The sequence below is a fragment of the Carica papaya genome, chromosome 8 (genome assembly GCF_054855325.1).
Source record: "Carica papaya isolate Zhongbai chromosome 8, ASM5485532v1, whole genome shotgun sequence".
Taxonomy (NCBI): domain Eukaryota; kingdom Viridiplantae; phylum Streptophyta; class Magnoliopsida; order Brassicales; family Caricaceae; genus Carica; species Carica papaya.
The window spans coordinates 16,358,177-16,372,465 of NC_142316.1; the positions used below are offsets into that span (position 1 = coordinate 16,358,177).

A 14,289-nucleotide genomic window follows, 5' to 3' on the forward strand; every position below is an offset into this window, starting at 1 on the left:
CAAGAGGTCATCCATCCGAGTACTACTCTCGCCCAAGCACACTTAACTGCAGGGTTCTGATGGGATCCAATGCATTAGCGCTGGTATGATGCCACTTGTTTAATTTTGCACTTCAAATAGATACACTCCTTCTCTTTTCTTCCTCCTCCCGTCATTTGTTTCCTTGTGCGTGCGCACTGCACCTCCCGTACTCGTTCAAATATCAAGTAAAATGCCACGGCGCCGTGACTCACATTTGTGAATAAACCTGCGGACCATAAATCAAGTCGCGCGTAACGTCGAAAGAATCATCTGTAAAAAGATGGGTGCAACACGAGGACCTCCCAAGAAAATGGGTGAAATTATAAGGACTTCGCAGGAGGTCACCCATCCGAGTACTTTTCTCGCCCAAGCACCCTTAACTGCGGTGTTCTGATAGAATCCGTTGCATTAGTGCTGGTATGATCCCTCATGTTTCATTCTGCACTGCAAATACATACACTCTTTCTCCTCCCATCACCCCTCCCGTCATTTGTTTCCTTGTGCGTGCACTCTGCATCTCTCTTTCTCGTTCTAATATCAAGTAATATGCCCTGGCACCGTGAATCACCTTTGCAAATGAACCAGCGGTTTATAATTCCCTTCGCGCGTAACGTCGAACAACCCATCCGAAAAAAAATAGGTGCAACACGAGGGCTTCCCAGGTGGTCACCATTCCGAGTACTACTCTCGCCCAAGCACACTTAACTGCGGAGTTCTGATGGCATCCGGGGCTGTAGTGCTGGTATGATCGCACCTGTTTAATTTCGCGCTGCAGATACATACACTCCTTCTCCTTTCTTCCCCCTCCCATCATTTGTTTCCTTGTGCGTGCGCACTGCACCTCTCGTTCTCGTTCAAATATCAAGTAAAATACCACGGCGCCGTGACTCACATTTGAGAATAAATCTGCGGACCATAATTAAAGTCGCGCGTAACGTCGAACGGCACATCTGAAAAAAAGAAAATGGGTGCAACACGAGAACTTCCCAGGAGGTAACCCATCATTGTACTACTTTCGCCAAAGCACACTTAACTGCGGAGTTCTGATGGGATCCGGTGCACTAGTGCTGGTGTGACCGCACCAGTTTAATTTCATGATGAAAATACATACACTCATTCTTCCCTCCCCCCCTCCCATCATTTGTTTCCTTGTGCATTCACACTGCACCTCTCCTTCTCATTCAAATATCGATTAAAATGCCCGTGATTCTTGACTCACATTTGCGTATAAACCAGCGGACCATAGTTCCAGTCGCGCGTAACGTCGAACGACCAATCCGAAAAAAAATTGTTGCGATACGAGGACTTCCCAAGAGGTCATCCATCCGAGTACTACTCTCGCCCAAGCACACTTAACTGCAGGGTTCTGATGGGATCCAATGCATTAGCGCTGGTATGATGCCACTTGTTTAATTTTGCACTTCAAATAGATACACTCCTTCTCTTTTCTTCCTCCTCCCGTCATTTGTTTCCTTGTGCGTGCGCACTGCACCTCCCGTACTCGTTCAAATATCAAGTAAAATGCCACGGCGCCGTGACTCACATTTGCGAATAAACCTGCGGACCATAAATCAAGTCGCGCGTAACGTCGAAAGAATCATCTGTAAAAAGATGGGTGCAACACGAGGACCTCCCAAGAAAATGGGTGAAATTATAAGGACTTCGCAGGAGGTCACCCATCCGAGTACTTTTCTCGCCCAAGCACCCTTAACTGCGGTGTTCTGATAGAATCCGTTGCATTAGTGCTGGTATGATCCCTCATGTTTCATTCTGCACTGCAAATACATACACTCTTTCTCCTCCCATCCCCCCTCCCATCATTTGTTTCCTTGTGCGTGCACTCTGCATCTCTCTTTCTCGTTCTAATATCAAGTAATATGCCCTGGCACCGTGACTCACCTTTGCAAATGAACCAGCGGTTTATAATTCCCTTCGCGCGTAACGTCGAACAACCCATCCGAAAAAAAATAGGTGCAACACGAGGGCTTCCCAGGTGGTCACCATTCCGAGTACTACTCTCGCCCAAGCACACTTAACTGCGGAGTTCTGATGGGATCCGGGGATGTAGTGCTGGTATGATCGCACCTGTTTAATTTCGCGTTGCAGATACATACACTCCTTCTCCTTTCTTCCCCCTCCCATCATTTGTTTCCTTGTGCGTGCGCACTGCACCTCTCGTTCTCGTTCAAATATCAAGTAAAATGCCACGGCGCCGTGACTCACATTTGAGAATAAATCTGCGGACCATAATTAAAGTCGCGCGTAACGTCGAACGGCACATCTTAAAAAAAGAAAATGGGTGCAACACGAGAACTTCCCAGGAGGTAACCCATCATTGTACTACTTTCGCCAAAGCACACTTAACTGCGGAGTTCTGATGGGATCCGGTGCACTAGTGCTGGTGTGACCGCACCAGTTTAATTTCATGATGAAAATACATACACTCATTCTTCCCTCCCCCCCTCCCATCATTTGTTTCCTTGTGCATTCACACTGCACCTCTCCTTCTCGTTCGAATATCGATTAAAATGCCCGTGATTCTTGACTCACATTTGCGTATAAACCAGCGGACCATAGTTCCAGTCGCGCGTAACGTCGAACGACCAATCTGAAAAAAAATTGTTGCGATACGAGGACTTCCCAAGAGGTCACCCATCCGAGTACTACTCTCGCCCAAACACACTTAACTGCAGAGTTCTGATGGGATCCAGTGCATTAGTGCTGGCATGATGCCACTTGTTTAATTTTGCACTTTAAATACCTACACTCCTTCTCTATTCTTCCTCCTTCCGTCATTTGTTTCCTTGTGCGTGCGCACTGCACCTCCCGTACTCGTTCTAATATCAAGTAAAATGCCACGGCGCCGTGACTCACATTTGCGAATAAACCTGCGGACCATAAATCAAGTCGCGCGTAAAGTCGAAAGAATCATCTGCAAAAAGATTGGAGCAACACGAGGACCTCCCAAGAAAATGGGTGAAATATAAGGACTTCGCAGGAGGTCACCCATCCGAGTACTTTTCTCGCCCAAGCACCCTTAACTTCGGAGGTCTGATAGAATCCATTGCATTAGTGCTGGTATGATCCCTCATGTTTCATTCTGCACTGCAAATACATACACTCTTTCTCCTCCCATCCCCCCTCCCGTCATTTGTTTCCTTGTGCGTGCACTCTGCATTTCTCTTTCTCGTTCTAATATCAAGTAATATACCCCGGCACCGTGACTCATCTTTGCAAATGAACCAGCGGTTTATAATTCTATTCGCGCGTAACGTCTAACAACCCATCCGAAAAAAAATAGGTGCAACACGAGGGCTTCCCAAGTGGTCACCCATTCGAGTACTATGCTCGCCCAAGCACACTTAACAGCAGAGTTATGATGGGATCCGGAGCTTTAGTGCTGGTATGATCACACCTGTTTTCTTTTGCGCTGCAAATACATACACTCCTTCTCCTTTCTTCCCCCTCCTGTCATTTGTTTCCTTGTGCGTTCACACTTCACCTCTCATTCTCGTTCTAATATCGATTAAAATGCCCCTGCATCTTGACTCACATTTGCGTATAAACCAGCGGACCCTAGTTCCAGACGCGCGTAAAGTCGAACTACCCGTCTGAAAAAAAATTGGTACGACACGAGGACTTCCCAGAAGGTCACCCATCCGAGTACTAATCTCGCCCAAGCACACTTCACTGCGGAGTTCTGATTGGATCCGGTGCATTAGTGCTGGTATGATTGCACTCGTTTAATTTTGCGCTGCAAATACATAAACTCATTCCCCTTTCTTCCCCCTCCCGTCATTTGTTTCCTTGTGCGTGCGCACTGTACCTCCCGTTCTCGTTCTAATATCAAGTAAAATGCTACAACGCCGTGACTCACATTTGCGAATAAACCTGAGGACCATAATTCAAGTCGCGCATAACGTCGAAAGAATCATCTGCAAAAAAATGGGTGCAACACGAGGACTTCCTAAGAAAATGGGTGAAATATAAGGACTTCGCAGGAGGTAACCCATGCTAGTACTACTCTCGCTCAAGCACCCTTACCTACGGAGTTCTGATAGAATCCGATGCATTAGTGCTGGTATGACCGCACCTGTTTAATTTCCCGCTGAAAATACATACACTCCTTCTTCCCTCCCCCCCTCCCATTATTTGTTTCCTTGTGCGTTCACACTGCACCTCTCCTTTTCCTTCTAATATCGATTAAAATACCCCTGATTCTTGACCCACATTTGCGTATAAACCAGCGGACCATAGTTCCAGTCGCGCGTAATGTCGAACGACCCGTCTGAAAAAAAAATTGGTGCAACACAAGGATTTCCCAAGAGGTCACCCATCCGAGTACTACCCTCGCCCAAGCACACTTAACTGCGGAGTTCTGATGGGATCCAGTGCAATAGTGCTGGTATGATCGCACCCGTTTAATTTCGCGCTGCAAATATATAAACTCCTTCTCCTTTCTTCCCCCTCCCGTCAATTGTTTCCTTGTGCGTGGGCACTGCACCTCCCGTGCTCGTTCTAATATCAAGTAAAATACTACGGTGCCGTGACTCACATTTGCGAATAGACCTGAGGCCTATAATTCAAGTCGCGCGTAACGTCGAAAGAATCATCTGCAAAAAAATGGGTGCAACACGAGGACTTCACAAGAAAATGGGTGAAATATAAGGACTTCGCAGGAGGTAACCCATGCTAGTACTACTCTCGCCCAAGCACCCTTAACATGCGGAGTTCTGATAGAATCCGTTGCATTGGTACTGGTATGATTGCTCATGTTTCATTCTGATCTTTAAAATACATACACTTTTTCTCCCTCCATCCCTCCTCCCGTTATTTGTTTCCTTGTGCGTGCACTCTGCATCTCTCCTTCTCGTTCTAATATCCATTAAAATGCCCCTGCTTCTTGACTCACATTTGCGTATAAATCAGTGGACCCTAGTTCCAGTCGCGCGTAACGTCGAACGAACAGTCTGAAAAAAAAAATTAGTGCGACACGAGGACTTCCCAGGAGGTCACCCATACGAGTACTACTCCCGCCCAAGCACACTTAACTGCGGAGTTCTGATTGGATCCGGTGCATTAGTGATGGTATGATCGCACCTAATTTTTCATGCCGCAAATACATAAAATCCTTCTCCTTTCTTCCCCCTCCCCTCATTTGTTTCCTTGTGCGTGCGCACTGCACCTCTCGTTCTCGTTCAAATATTAAGTAAAATGCCACGGCGCCGTGACTCACATTTGCGAATAAATCTGCGGACCATAATTAAAGTCGCGCGTAACGTCGAACGGCACATCTGAAGAAAAGAAAATGGGTGCAACACGAGAACTTCACCAGAAAATGGGTGAAATATAAGGACTTCGCAGGAGGTAACCCACGCTAGTACTACTCTCGCCCAAACACCCTTACCTACGGTGTTCTGATAGAATCCGTTCCATTAGTGCTGGTATGATCGCACCTGTTTCATTTCGTGCTGAAAATACATACACTCCTTCTCCTTCCCTCCCCCTCCCATTAATTGTTTCCTTGTGCGTTCACACTGCACCTCTCCTTCTCGTTCTAATATGGATTAAAATGCCCCTGCTTCTTGACTCACATTTGCCTATAAACCAGCGGACCCTAGTTCCAGTCGCGCGTAACGTCGAACGACCCGTCTGAAAAAAAAATTAATGAGAGACAAGGACTTCCCTGGAGGTCTCCCATCTGAGTACTACTCTCGCCCAAGCACACTTAACTGCAGAGTTCTGATGGGATCCGGTGCATTAGTGCTGGTATGATCGCACCCATTTAATTCCGCGCTGCAAATACATAAACTCCTTCTCCTTTCTTCCCCCTCCCGTCATTTGTTTCCTTGTGCGGGTGCACTGCACCTCCCGTGCTCGTTCTAATATCAAGTAAAATGCTACGATGCCGTGACTCACATTTGCAAATAAACCTGAAGACCATAATTCAAGTCGCGCGTATCGTCGAAAGAATCATCTGCAAAAAAATGGGTGCAACACGAGGACTTCCTAAGAAAATGGGTGAAATATAAGGACTTCGCAGGAGGTCACCCATCCTAGTGCTTCTTTCGCCCAAGCACCGTTAACCTGCGGAGTTCTGATAGAATCCGTTGCATTGGTGCTGGTATGATTGCTCATGTTTCATTCTGCGCTGCAAATACATACACATTTTCTCCCTCCATCCCCCCTCCCGTCATTTGTTTCCATGTGCGTGCACAATGCACCTCTCATTCTCGTTCTAATATCGATTAAAATGCCCCTGCTTCTTGACTCACATTTGTGTATAAACCAGCGGACCCTAGTTCCAGTCGCGCGTAACGTCGTACGACCTGTCTGAAAAAAAAATTAGTGCGACACGTGGACTTCCCAGGAGGTCACCCATCCGAGTACTTCTCTCGCCCAAGCACACTTAACTGCGGAGTTCTACTGGGATCCGATGCATTAGTGCTGGTATGATCGCACCAGTTTCATTTCGCGCTGTAAATACATACACTCCTTCTCCATTCTTCCCCTTCCCGTCATTTGTTTCCTTGGGCGTGCGCACTGCACCTCTCGTTCTCGTTCAAATATCAGGTAAAATGCCACGGCGCCGTGACTCACATTGGCGAATAAATCTGCGGACCATAATTAAAGTCGCGCGTAATGTCGAACGGCACATCTGAAAAAAAAATGGGTGCAACACGAGAACTTCCCAGGAGGTAACCCATCATTGTACTACTTTCGCCAAAGCACACATAACTGCGGAGTTCTTATGGGATCTGGTGCATTTGTGCTGGTGTGACCGCACATGTTTAATTTCGTGCTGAAAATACATACACACCATCTTCCCTCCCCCCCTCCCATCATTTGTTTCCTTGTGCGTTCACACTGCACCTCTCATTCTCGTTCTAATATCGATTAAAATGCCCCTGATTCTTGACTCACATTTGCGTATAAACCAGCAGACCATAGTTCCAGTCGCGCGTAACGTCGAACGACCCATCTGAAAAAAAATGGTTGCGATACAAGGACTTCCCAAGAGGTCACCCATCCGAGTACTACACTCGCCCAAGCACACTTAACTGCAGAGTTCTGATGGGATCCAGTGCATTAGTGCTGGTATGATGCCACTTGTTTAATTTTGCGCTTCAAATACATACACTCCTTCTCTTTTTTTCCTCCTCCCGTCATTTGTTTCCATGTGCGTGCGCACTGCACCTCCCGTACTCGTTTTAATATCAAGTAAAATACCACGGTGCCGTGACTCACATTTGCGAATAAACCTGCGGACCATAAATCAAGTCGCGCGTAACGTCGAAAGAATCATCTACAAAAAGATGGGTTCAACACGAGGACCTACCAAGAAAATGGGTGAAATATAAAGACTTTGCATGAGGTCACCCATCCGAGTACTTTTCTCGCCCAAGCACCCTTAACTGCGGAGTTCTGATAGAATCCATTGCATTAGTGCTGGCATGATCCCTCATGTTTCATTCTGCACTGCAAATACATGCACTCTTTCTCCTCCCATCCCCCCTCCCGTCATTTGTTTCCTTTTGCGTGCACTCTGCATCTCTCTTTCTCGTTCTAATATAAAGTAATGTGCCCCGGCACCGTGACTCACCTTTGCAAATGAACCAGCGGTTTATAATTCCATTCGCGCGTAACGTCGAACAACCCATCCGAAAAAAAATAGGTACAACACGAGGGCTTCCAAAGTGGTCACCCATCTGAGTACTACTCTCACCCTAGCACACTTAACTGCGGAGTTCTGATGGGAGACGGGGCTTTAGTGCTGGTATGATCGCACCTGTTTAATTTCCCGCTGCAAATACATACACTCCTTCTCCTTTCTTCCCCCTCCCGTCATTTGTTTCCTTGTGCATTAACACTTCACCTCTCATTCTCGTTCTAATATCGATTAAAATGTCCCTGCTTATTGACTCACATTTACGTATAAACCAGCGGACCCTAGTTCCCGACGCGCCTGACGTCGAAAGACCCGTCTGAAAAAAAATTGGTGCGACACGAGGACTTCCCAGGAGGTCACCCATCCGAGTACTAATCTCGCCCAAGCACCCTTAACTTGCGGAGTTCTGATAGAATCCGTTGCATTGGTGCTGGTATGATTGCTCATGTTTCATTCTGCGCTGCAAATACATACACTTTTTCTCCCTCCACCCCTCTCCCGTCATTTGTTTCCTTGTGCGTGCACTCTGCATCTCTCTTTCTTGTTCTAATATCGATTAAAATGCCCCTGCTTCTTGACTCACATTTGCGTATAAACCGGTGGACCCTAGTTCCAGTCGCACGTAACGTCGATCGACCCATCTGAAAAAAAAATTAGTGCGACACGAGGATTTCCCAGGAGGTCTCCAATCCGAGTACTACTCTCGCCCAAGCACACTTAACTGCGGAGTTCTGATGGGATCCGGTGCATTAGTGCTGGTATGATCGCACCTGTTTAATTTCGCGCTGCAAATACATAAACTCCTTATCCTTTCTTCCCCTTCCCGTCATTTGTTTCCTTGTGCGTGCGCACTGCACCTCTCGTTCTCGTTCAAATATCAAGTAAAATGCCACGGCGCCGTGACTCACATTTGCGAATAAATCTGTGGACCATAATTAAAGTCGCGAGTAACGTCGAACGGCACATCTGAAAAAAAGAAAATGGGTGCAATACGAGAACTTCCCATGAGGTAACCCATCATTGTACTACTTTCGCCAAAGCACACTTAACTGCGGAGTTCTGATGGGATGCGGTGCATTTGTGCTGGTGTGACCGCACCTATTTAATTTCGTGCTGAAAATACATACACTACTTCTTCCCTCCCCCCTCCCATCATTTGTTTCCTTGTGCGTTCACACTACACCTCTCCTTCTCGTTCTAATATCGATTAAAATGCCCCTGATTCTTGACTCACATTTGCGTATAAACCAGTAGAACATAGTTCCAGTCGCGTGTAACGTCGAACGACCCATCTGCAAAAAAATTGTTGCGATACGAGGACTTCCCAAGAGGTCACCCATCCGAGTACTACTCTCGCCCAAGCACGCTTAACTGTAGAGTTCTGATGGGATCCAGTGCATTAGTGCTGGTATGATGCCACTTGTTTAATTTTGCGCTTCAAATACATACACTCCCTCTCTTTTATTCCACCTCCCGTCATTTGTTTCCTTGTGCGTGTGCACTGCACCTCCCGTACTCGTTCTAATATCAAGTAAAATGCCACGGCGCTGTGACTCACATTTGCGAATAAACCTGCGGACCATAAATCAAGTCGCGCGTAACGTCAAAAGAATCATCTGCAAAAAGATGGGTGCAACACAAGGACCTCCCAAGAAAATGGGTGAAATATGAGGACTTCGCAGGAGGTCACCCATCCGAGTACTTTTCTCGCCCAAGCACCCTTAACTGCGGAGTTCTGATAGAATCCATGCATTAGTGCTGGTATGATCCCTCATGTTTCATTCTGCACTGCAAATACATACACTTTTTCTCCTCCCATCCCCCCTCCCGTCATTTGTTTCCTTGTGCGTGCACTCTACATCTCTCTTTCTCGTTCTAATATCAAGTAATATGCCCCGGCACCGTGACTCACCTTTGCAAATGAACCAGTGGTTTATAATTCCATTCGCGCGTAACGTCGAACAATCCATCCGAAAAAAAATAGGTGCAACACGAAGGCTTCCCAAGTGGTCACCCATCCGAGTACTACCCTCGCCCAAGCACACTTAACTGCGGAGTTCTGATGGGATCCGGAGCTTTAGTGCTGGTATGATCGCACCTGTTTAATTTCGCGCTGCAAATACATACACTCCTTCTCCTTTCTTCCCCCTCCGGTCATTTGTTTCCTTGTGCGTTCACACTTCACCTCTCATTCTCGTTCTAATATCGATTAAAATGCCCCTGCTTCTTGACTCACATTTGCCCATAAACAAGCGGACCCTAGTTCCAGTCGCGCGTAACGTCGAATGACCCGTCTGAAAAAAAATTGGTGCGACACGAGGACTTCCCAAGAGGTCACCCACCCGAGTACTACCCTCGCCCAAGCACACTTAACTGCGGAGTTCTGATGGGATCCGGAGCTTTAGTGCTGGTATGATCGCACCTGTTTAATTTCGCGCTGCAAATACATACACTCCTTCTCCTTTCTTCCCCCTCCGGTCATTTGTTTCCTTGTGCGTTCACACTTCACCTCTCATTCTCGTTCTAATATCGATTAAAATGCCCCTGCTTCTTGACTCACATTTGTGAATAAATCTGTGGACCATAATTAAAGTCGCGCGTAACGTCGAACGGCACATCTGAAAAAAAAAATGGGTGCAACACGAGAACTTCCCACGAAGTAACCCATCATTGTACTACTTTCGCCAAAGCACACATAACTGCGGAGTTCTGATGGGATCCGGTGCATTTGTGCTGGTATGATCGCACCTGTTTAATTTCGCGCTGCAAATACATACACTCATTCCCCTTTGTTCCCCCTCCCGTCATTTGTTTCCTTGTGCGTGCGCACTGCACCTTCCGTTCTCGTTCTAATATCAAGTAAAATGCCACGGCGCCGTGACTCACATTTGTGAATAAACCTGAGGACCATAATTCAAGTCGCGCGTAACGTCGAAATAATCAACTGCAAAAAAAATGGGTGCAACACGAGAACTTCACAAGAAAATGGGTGAAATATAAGGACTTCGCAGGAGGTAACCCATGCTTGTACTACTCTCGCCCAAGCACCCATACCTACGGAGTTCTGATAGAATCCGTTGCATTAGTGCTGGTATGATCGCACCTGTTTCATTTCGTGCTGAAAATACATACACTCCTTCTCCTTCCCTCCCCCTCCCATCAATTGTTTCCTTGTGCGTTCACACTGCACCTCTCTTTCTCGTTTTAATATCGATTAAAATGGGTGCAAGACGAGGACTCCACAAGAAAATGGGTGAAATATAAGAACTTCGCAGGAGGTAACCCATGCTAGTACTACTCTCGCCCAAGCACCCTTACCTACGGAGTTCTGATAGAATCCGTTGCATTAGTGCTGGTATGATCGCACCTCTTTAATTTCGCGCTGCAAATACATACACTCCTTCTCCTTTCTTCCCCCTCCCGTCATTTGTTTCCTTGTGCGTTCACACTTCACCTCCCCTTCTCGTTCTAATATCGATTAAAATGCCCCTACTTCTTGACTCACTTTTGCATATAAATCAACGGACCCTTGTTCCAGACGCGCGTACCGTCTAACGACCCGTCTGAAAAAAAATTGGTGCGACACGAGGACTTCCCAATAGGTCACCCATCCGAGTACTAATCTCGCCCAAGCACACTTCACTGCGGAGTTCTGATGGGATCCGGTGCATTAATGCTGGTATGATCGCACCTGTTTAATTTCACACTGTAAATACATAAACTCATTCCCCTTTCTTCCCCCTCTCGTCATTTGTTTCCTTGTGCGTGCGCACTGCACCTCCCGCTCTCGTTCTAATATAAAGTAAAATGCTACAGCGCCGTGAATCACATTTGCGAATAAACCTGAGGACCATAATTCAAGTCGCGCGTAACGTCGAAAGAATCATCTGCAAAAAAATGGGTGCAACACGAGGACTTCACAAGAAAATGGGTGAAATATAAGGACTTCACAGGAGGTAACCAATGCTAGTACTACTCTCGCCCAAGCACCCTTACCTACGGAGTTCTGATAGAATCCGTTGCATTAGTGCTGGTATGATCGCACCTGTTTCATTTCGTGCTGAATATACATACACTCCTTCTCCTTCCCTCCCCCTCCCATCAATTGTTTCCTTGTGCGTTCACACTGCACCTCTCCTTCTCGTTCTAATATCGATTAAAATGCCCCTGCTTCTTGACTCACATTTGCGGATAAACCAGCGGACTCTAGTTCCAGTCGCGCGTAACGTCGAACGACCCGTCTGAAAAAAAATCGGTGCGACACGAGGACTTCCCAGGAGGTCACCTATCTGAGTACTACTCTCGCCCAAGCACACTTAACTGCGGAGTTCTGACGGGATCCGGTGCATTAGTGCTGGTATGATCGCACCCATTTAATTCCGCGCTGCAAATACATAAACTCCTTCTCCTTTCTTCCCCCTCCCGTCATTTGTTTCCTTATGCGTGCGCACTGCTCCTCCCGTGCTCGTTTTAATATAAAGTAAAATGCTACGGTGCCGTGACTCACATTTGCGAATAAACCTGAGGACCATAATTCAAGTCACGCATATTGTCGAAAGAATCATCTGCAAAAAAGTGGGAGCAACACGAGGACTTCCTAAGAAAATGGGTGAAATATAAGGACTTCGCAGAAGGTCACCCATCCGAGTACTTTTCTCGCCCAAGCACCCTTAACTGCGTAGTTCTGATAGAATCTGTTGCATTGGTATTGGTATGATTGCTCATGTTTCATTCTGCACTGCAAATACATACACTTTTTCTCCCTCCATCCCCCCTCCCGTCATTTGTTTCCCTGTGCGTGCATTCTACATCTCTCCTTCTCGTTCTAATATCGATAAAAATGCCCCTACTTCTTGGCTCACATTTGCGTATAAACTAGTGGACCCTAATTCCAGTCGCGCGTAACGTCGAACGACCCGTCTGAAAAAAAAAATTTGTGCAACACGAGGACTTCCCAGGAGGTCACCCATTCGAGTACTAATCTCGCCCAATCACACTTCACTGCGGAGTTCTGATGGGATCCGGTGCATTAGTGCTGGTATGATAGCACCTGTTTAATTTTGCGCTACAAATACATAAACTCATTCCCCTTTCTTCTCCCTCCCGTCATTTGTATCCTTGTGCGTGCACACTGCACCTCCCGTTCTCGTTCTAATATCAAGTAAAATACTACAGCGCCGTGACTCACATCTGCGAATAAACCATAGGACCATAATTCAAGTTGCGCGTAACGTCGAAAGAATCATCTGCAAAAAAATGGGTACAACACGAGGACTTCACAAGAAAATGGGTGAAATATAAGGACTTCGCAGGAGGTAACCCATGGTAGTACTATTCTCGCCCAAGCACCCTTACCTACGGAGTTCTGATAGAATCCGTTGCATTATTGCTGGTATGATCGCACCTGTTTCATTTCGCGCTGCGAATACACACACTCCTTCTCCTTTCTTCCCCCTCCCGTCATTTGTTTCCTTGTGCGTGCGCACTGCACCTCTTGTTCTCGTTCAAATATCAAGTAAAATATCACGGCGCCGTGACTCACATTTGCGAATAAATCTGCGGACCATAATTCAAGTCGCGCGTAACGTCGAACGGTACATCTGAAAAAAAGAAAATGGGTGCAACACGAGAACTTCCCAGGAGGTAACCCATCATTGTACTACTTTCGCCAAAGTACACTTAACTACGGAGTTCTGATGGGATCCGGTGCATTTGTGCTGTTGTGACCGCACCTGTTTAATTTCGTGCTAAAAATACATACACTCATTCTTCCCTCCCCCCTCCCATCATTTGTTTCCTTGTGCGTCACACTGCACCTCTCCTTCTCGTTCTAATATCGATTAAAATGCCCCTGATTCTTGACTCACATTTACGTATAAACCAGCGGACCATAGTTCTAGTTGCGCGTAACGTCGAACGACCCGTCTGAAAAAAAATTGGTGCGATACGAGGACTTCCCAAGAGGTCACCCATCCGAGTACTACTCTCGACCAACCACACTTAACTAGAGAGTTCTGATGTGATCCAGCGCATTAGTACTGGTATGATGCCACTTGTTTAATTTTGCGCTTCAAATACATACACTCCTTCTCTTTTCGTCCTCCTCCCGTCATTTGTTTCCTTGTGCGTGCGCACTGCACCTCCCGTTCTCGTTCTAATATCAAGTAAAAAGCCACGGCGCCGTGACTCATATTTGCGAATAAACCTGCGGACCATAATTAAAGTCGCGCGTAACGTCGAACGACATATCTGAAAAAAAGAAAATGGGTGCAACACGAGGACTTCACAAGAAAATGGGTGAAATATAAGGACTTCGCAGGAGGTAACCCATGCTAGTACTACTCTTGCCCAAGCACCCTTACCTACGGAGTTCTGATAGAATCCGTTGCATTAGTGCTGGTATGATCGCACCTGTTTCATTTTGTGCTGAAAATACATACACTCCTTCTCCTTCCCTCCCCCTCCCATCAATTGTTTCCTTGTGAGTTCACACAGCACCTCCCCTTCTCGTTCTAATATCGATTAAAATGCCCCTTCTTCTTGATTCACAATTGCGTATAAACCAGCGGACCCCAGTTCCAGTTGCGCGTAACGTCGAA

The 14,289-nt window shown here is 46.6% G+C and overlaps 7 non-coding genes and 20 pseudogenes across 7 annotated transcripts; all 27 read right to left on the bottom strand.

Annotated features, from left to right (window-relative positions):
• Positions 1 to 658: 658 nt before the first annotated feature.
• LOC148243549 (5S ribosomal RNA) lies at positions 659 to 777 on the bottom strand (annotated as a pseudogene).
• Positions 778 to 986: 209 nt separating this feature from the next.
• Positions 987 to 1,105, bottom strand: LOC148243550 (5S ribosomal RNA; annotated as a pseudogene).
• An 884-nt stretch (positions 1,106 to 1,989) lies between these two features.
• LOC148243551 (5S ribosomal RNA) lies at positions 1,990 to 2,108 on the bottom strand (annotated as a pseudogene).
• Positions 2,109 to 2,317: 209 nt separating this feature from the next.
• Positions 2,318 to 2,436, bottom strand: LOC148243552 (5S ribosomal RNA; annotated as a pseudogene).
• A 204-nt stretch (positions 2,437 to 2,640) lies between these two features.
• On the bottom strand, positions 2,641 to 2,758 carry LOC148243553 (5S ribosomal RNA; annotated as a pseudogene).
• Positions 2,759 to 3,319: 561 nt separating this feature from the next.
• On the bottom strand, positions 3,320 to 3,438 carry LOC148243554 (5S ribosomal RNA; annotated as a pseudogene).
• A 205-nt stretch (positions 3,439 to 3,643) lies between these two features.
• LOC148243555 (5S ribosomal RNA) lies at positions 3,644 to 3,762 on the bottom strand (annotated as a pseudogene).
• Positions 3,763 to 4,321: 559 nt separating this feature from the next.
• On the bottom strand, positions 4,322 to 4,440 carry LOC148243556 (5S ribosomal RNA). Its single transcript, XR_015814943.1, has one exon. It is a non-coding gene; the product is annotated as a 5S ribosomal RNA (ribosomal RNA).
• Positions 4,441 to 5,004: 564 nt separating this feature from the next.
• Positions 5,005 to 5,123, bottom strand: LOC148243557 (5S ribosomal RNA; annotated as a pseudogene).
• Positions 5,124 to 5,685: 562 nt separating this feature from the next.
• On the bottom strand, positions 5,686 to 5,804 carry LOC148243558 (5S ribosomal RNA; annotated as a pseudogene).
• Positions 5,805 to 6,366: 562 nt separating this feature from the next.
• LOC148243559 (5S ribosomal RNA) lies at positions 6,367 to 6,485 on the bottom strand. The gene has a single exon (XR_015815386.1). It is a non-coding gene; the product is annotated as a 5S ribosomal RNA (ribosomal RNA).
• A 206-nt stretch (positions 6,486 to 6,691) lies between these two features.
• Positions 6,692 to 6,810, bottom strand: LOC148243560 (5S ribosomal RNA; annotated as a pseudogene).
• Positions 6,811 to 7,014: 204 nt separating this feature from the next.
• Positions 7,015 to 7,132, bottom strand: LOC148243561 (5S ribosomal RNA; annotated as a pseudogene).
• Positions 7,133 to 7,693: 561 nt separating this feature from the next.
• On the bottom strand, positions 7,694 to 7,812 carry LOC148243562 (5S ribosomal RNA; annotated as a pseudogene).
• A 205-nt stretch (positions 7,813 to 8,017) lies between these two features.
• On the bottom strand, positions 8,018 to 8,137 carry LOC148243563 (5S ribosomal RNA; annotated as a pseudogene).
• Positions 8,138 to 8,343: 206 nt separating this feature from the next.
• On the bottom strand, positions 8,344 to 8,462 carry LOC148243564 (5S ribosomal RNA). Its single transcript, XR_015815535.1, has one exon. It is a non-coding gene; the product is annotated as a 5S ribosomal RNA (ribosomal RNA).
• A 209-nt stretch (positions 8,463 to 8,671) lies between these two features.
• LOC148243565 (5S ribosomal RNA) lies at positions 8,672 to 8,790 on the bottom strand (annotated as a pseudogene).
• Positions 8,791 to 8,993: 203 nt separating this feature from the next.
• Positions 8,994 to 9,111, bottom strand: LOC148243566 (5S ribosomal RNA; annotated as a pseudogene).
• A 560-nt stretch (positions 9,112 to 9,671) lies between these two features.
• On the bottom strand, positions 9,672 to 9,790 carry LOC148243567 (5S ribosomal RNA). The gene has a single exon (XR_015815680.1). It is a non-coding gene; the product is annotated as a 5S ribosomal RNA (ribosomal RNA).
• A 205-nt stretch (positions 9,791 to 9,995) lies between these two features.
• LOC148243568 (5S ribosomal RNA) lies at positions 9,996 to 10,114 on the bottom strand. The gene has a single exon (XR_015814734.1). It is a non-coding gene; the product is annotated as a 5S ribosomal RNA (ribosomal RNA).
• A 207-nt stretch (positions 10,115 to 10,321) lies between these two features.
• LOC148243569 (5S ribosomal RNA) lies at positions 10,322 to 10,440 on the bottom strand (annotated as a pseudogene).
• A 500-nt stretch (positions 10,441 to 10,940) lies between these two features.
• On the bottom strand, positions 10,941 to 11,059 carry LOC148243570 (5S ribosomal RNA; annotated as a pseudogene).
• A 205-nt stretch (positions 11,060 to 11,264) lies between these two features.
• On the bottom strand, positions 11,265 to 11,383 carry LOC148243571 (5S ribosomal RNA). Its single transcript, XR_015815113.1, has one exon. It is a non-coding gene; the product is annotated as a 5S ribosomal RNA (ribosomal RNA).
• Positions 11,384 to 11,942: 559 nt separating this feature from the next.
• On the bottom strand, positions 11,943 to 12,061 carry LOC148243572 (5S ribosomal RNA). Its single transcript, XR_015815326.1, has one exon. It is a non-coding gene; the product is annotated as a 5S ribosomal RNA (ribosomal RNA).
• Positions 12,062 to 12,623: 562 nt separating this feature from the next.
• Positions 12,624 to 12,742, bottom strand: LOC148243573 (5S ribosomal RNA; annotated as a pseudogene).
• A 563-nt stretch (positions 12,743 to 13,305) lies between these two features.
• LOC148243574 (5S ribosomal RNA) lies at positions 13,306 to 13,424 on the bottom strand (annotated as a pseudogene).
• A 560-nt stretch (positions 13,425 to 13,984) lies between these two features.
• Positions 13,985 to 14,103, bottom strand: LOC148243575 (5S ribosomal RNA; annotated as a pseudogene).
• Between the last annotated feature and the right edge of the window lie 186 nt (positions 14,104 to 14,289).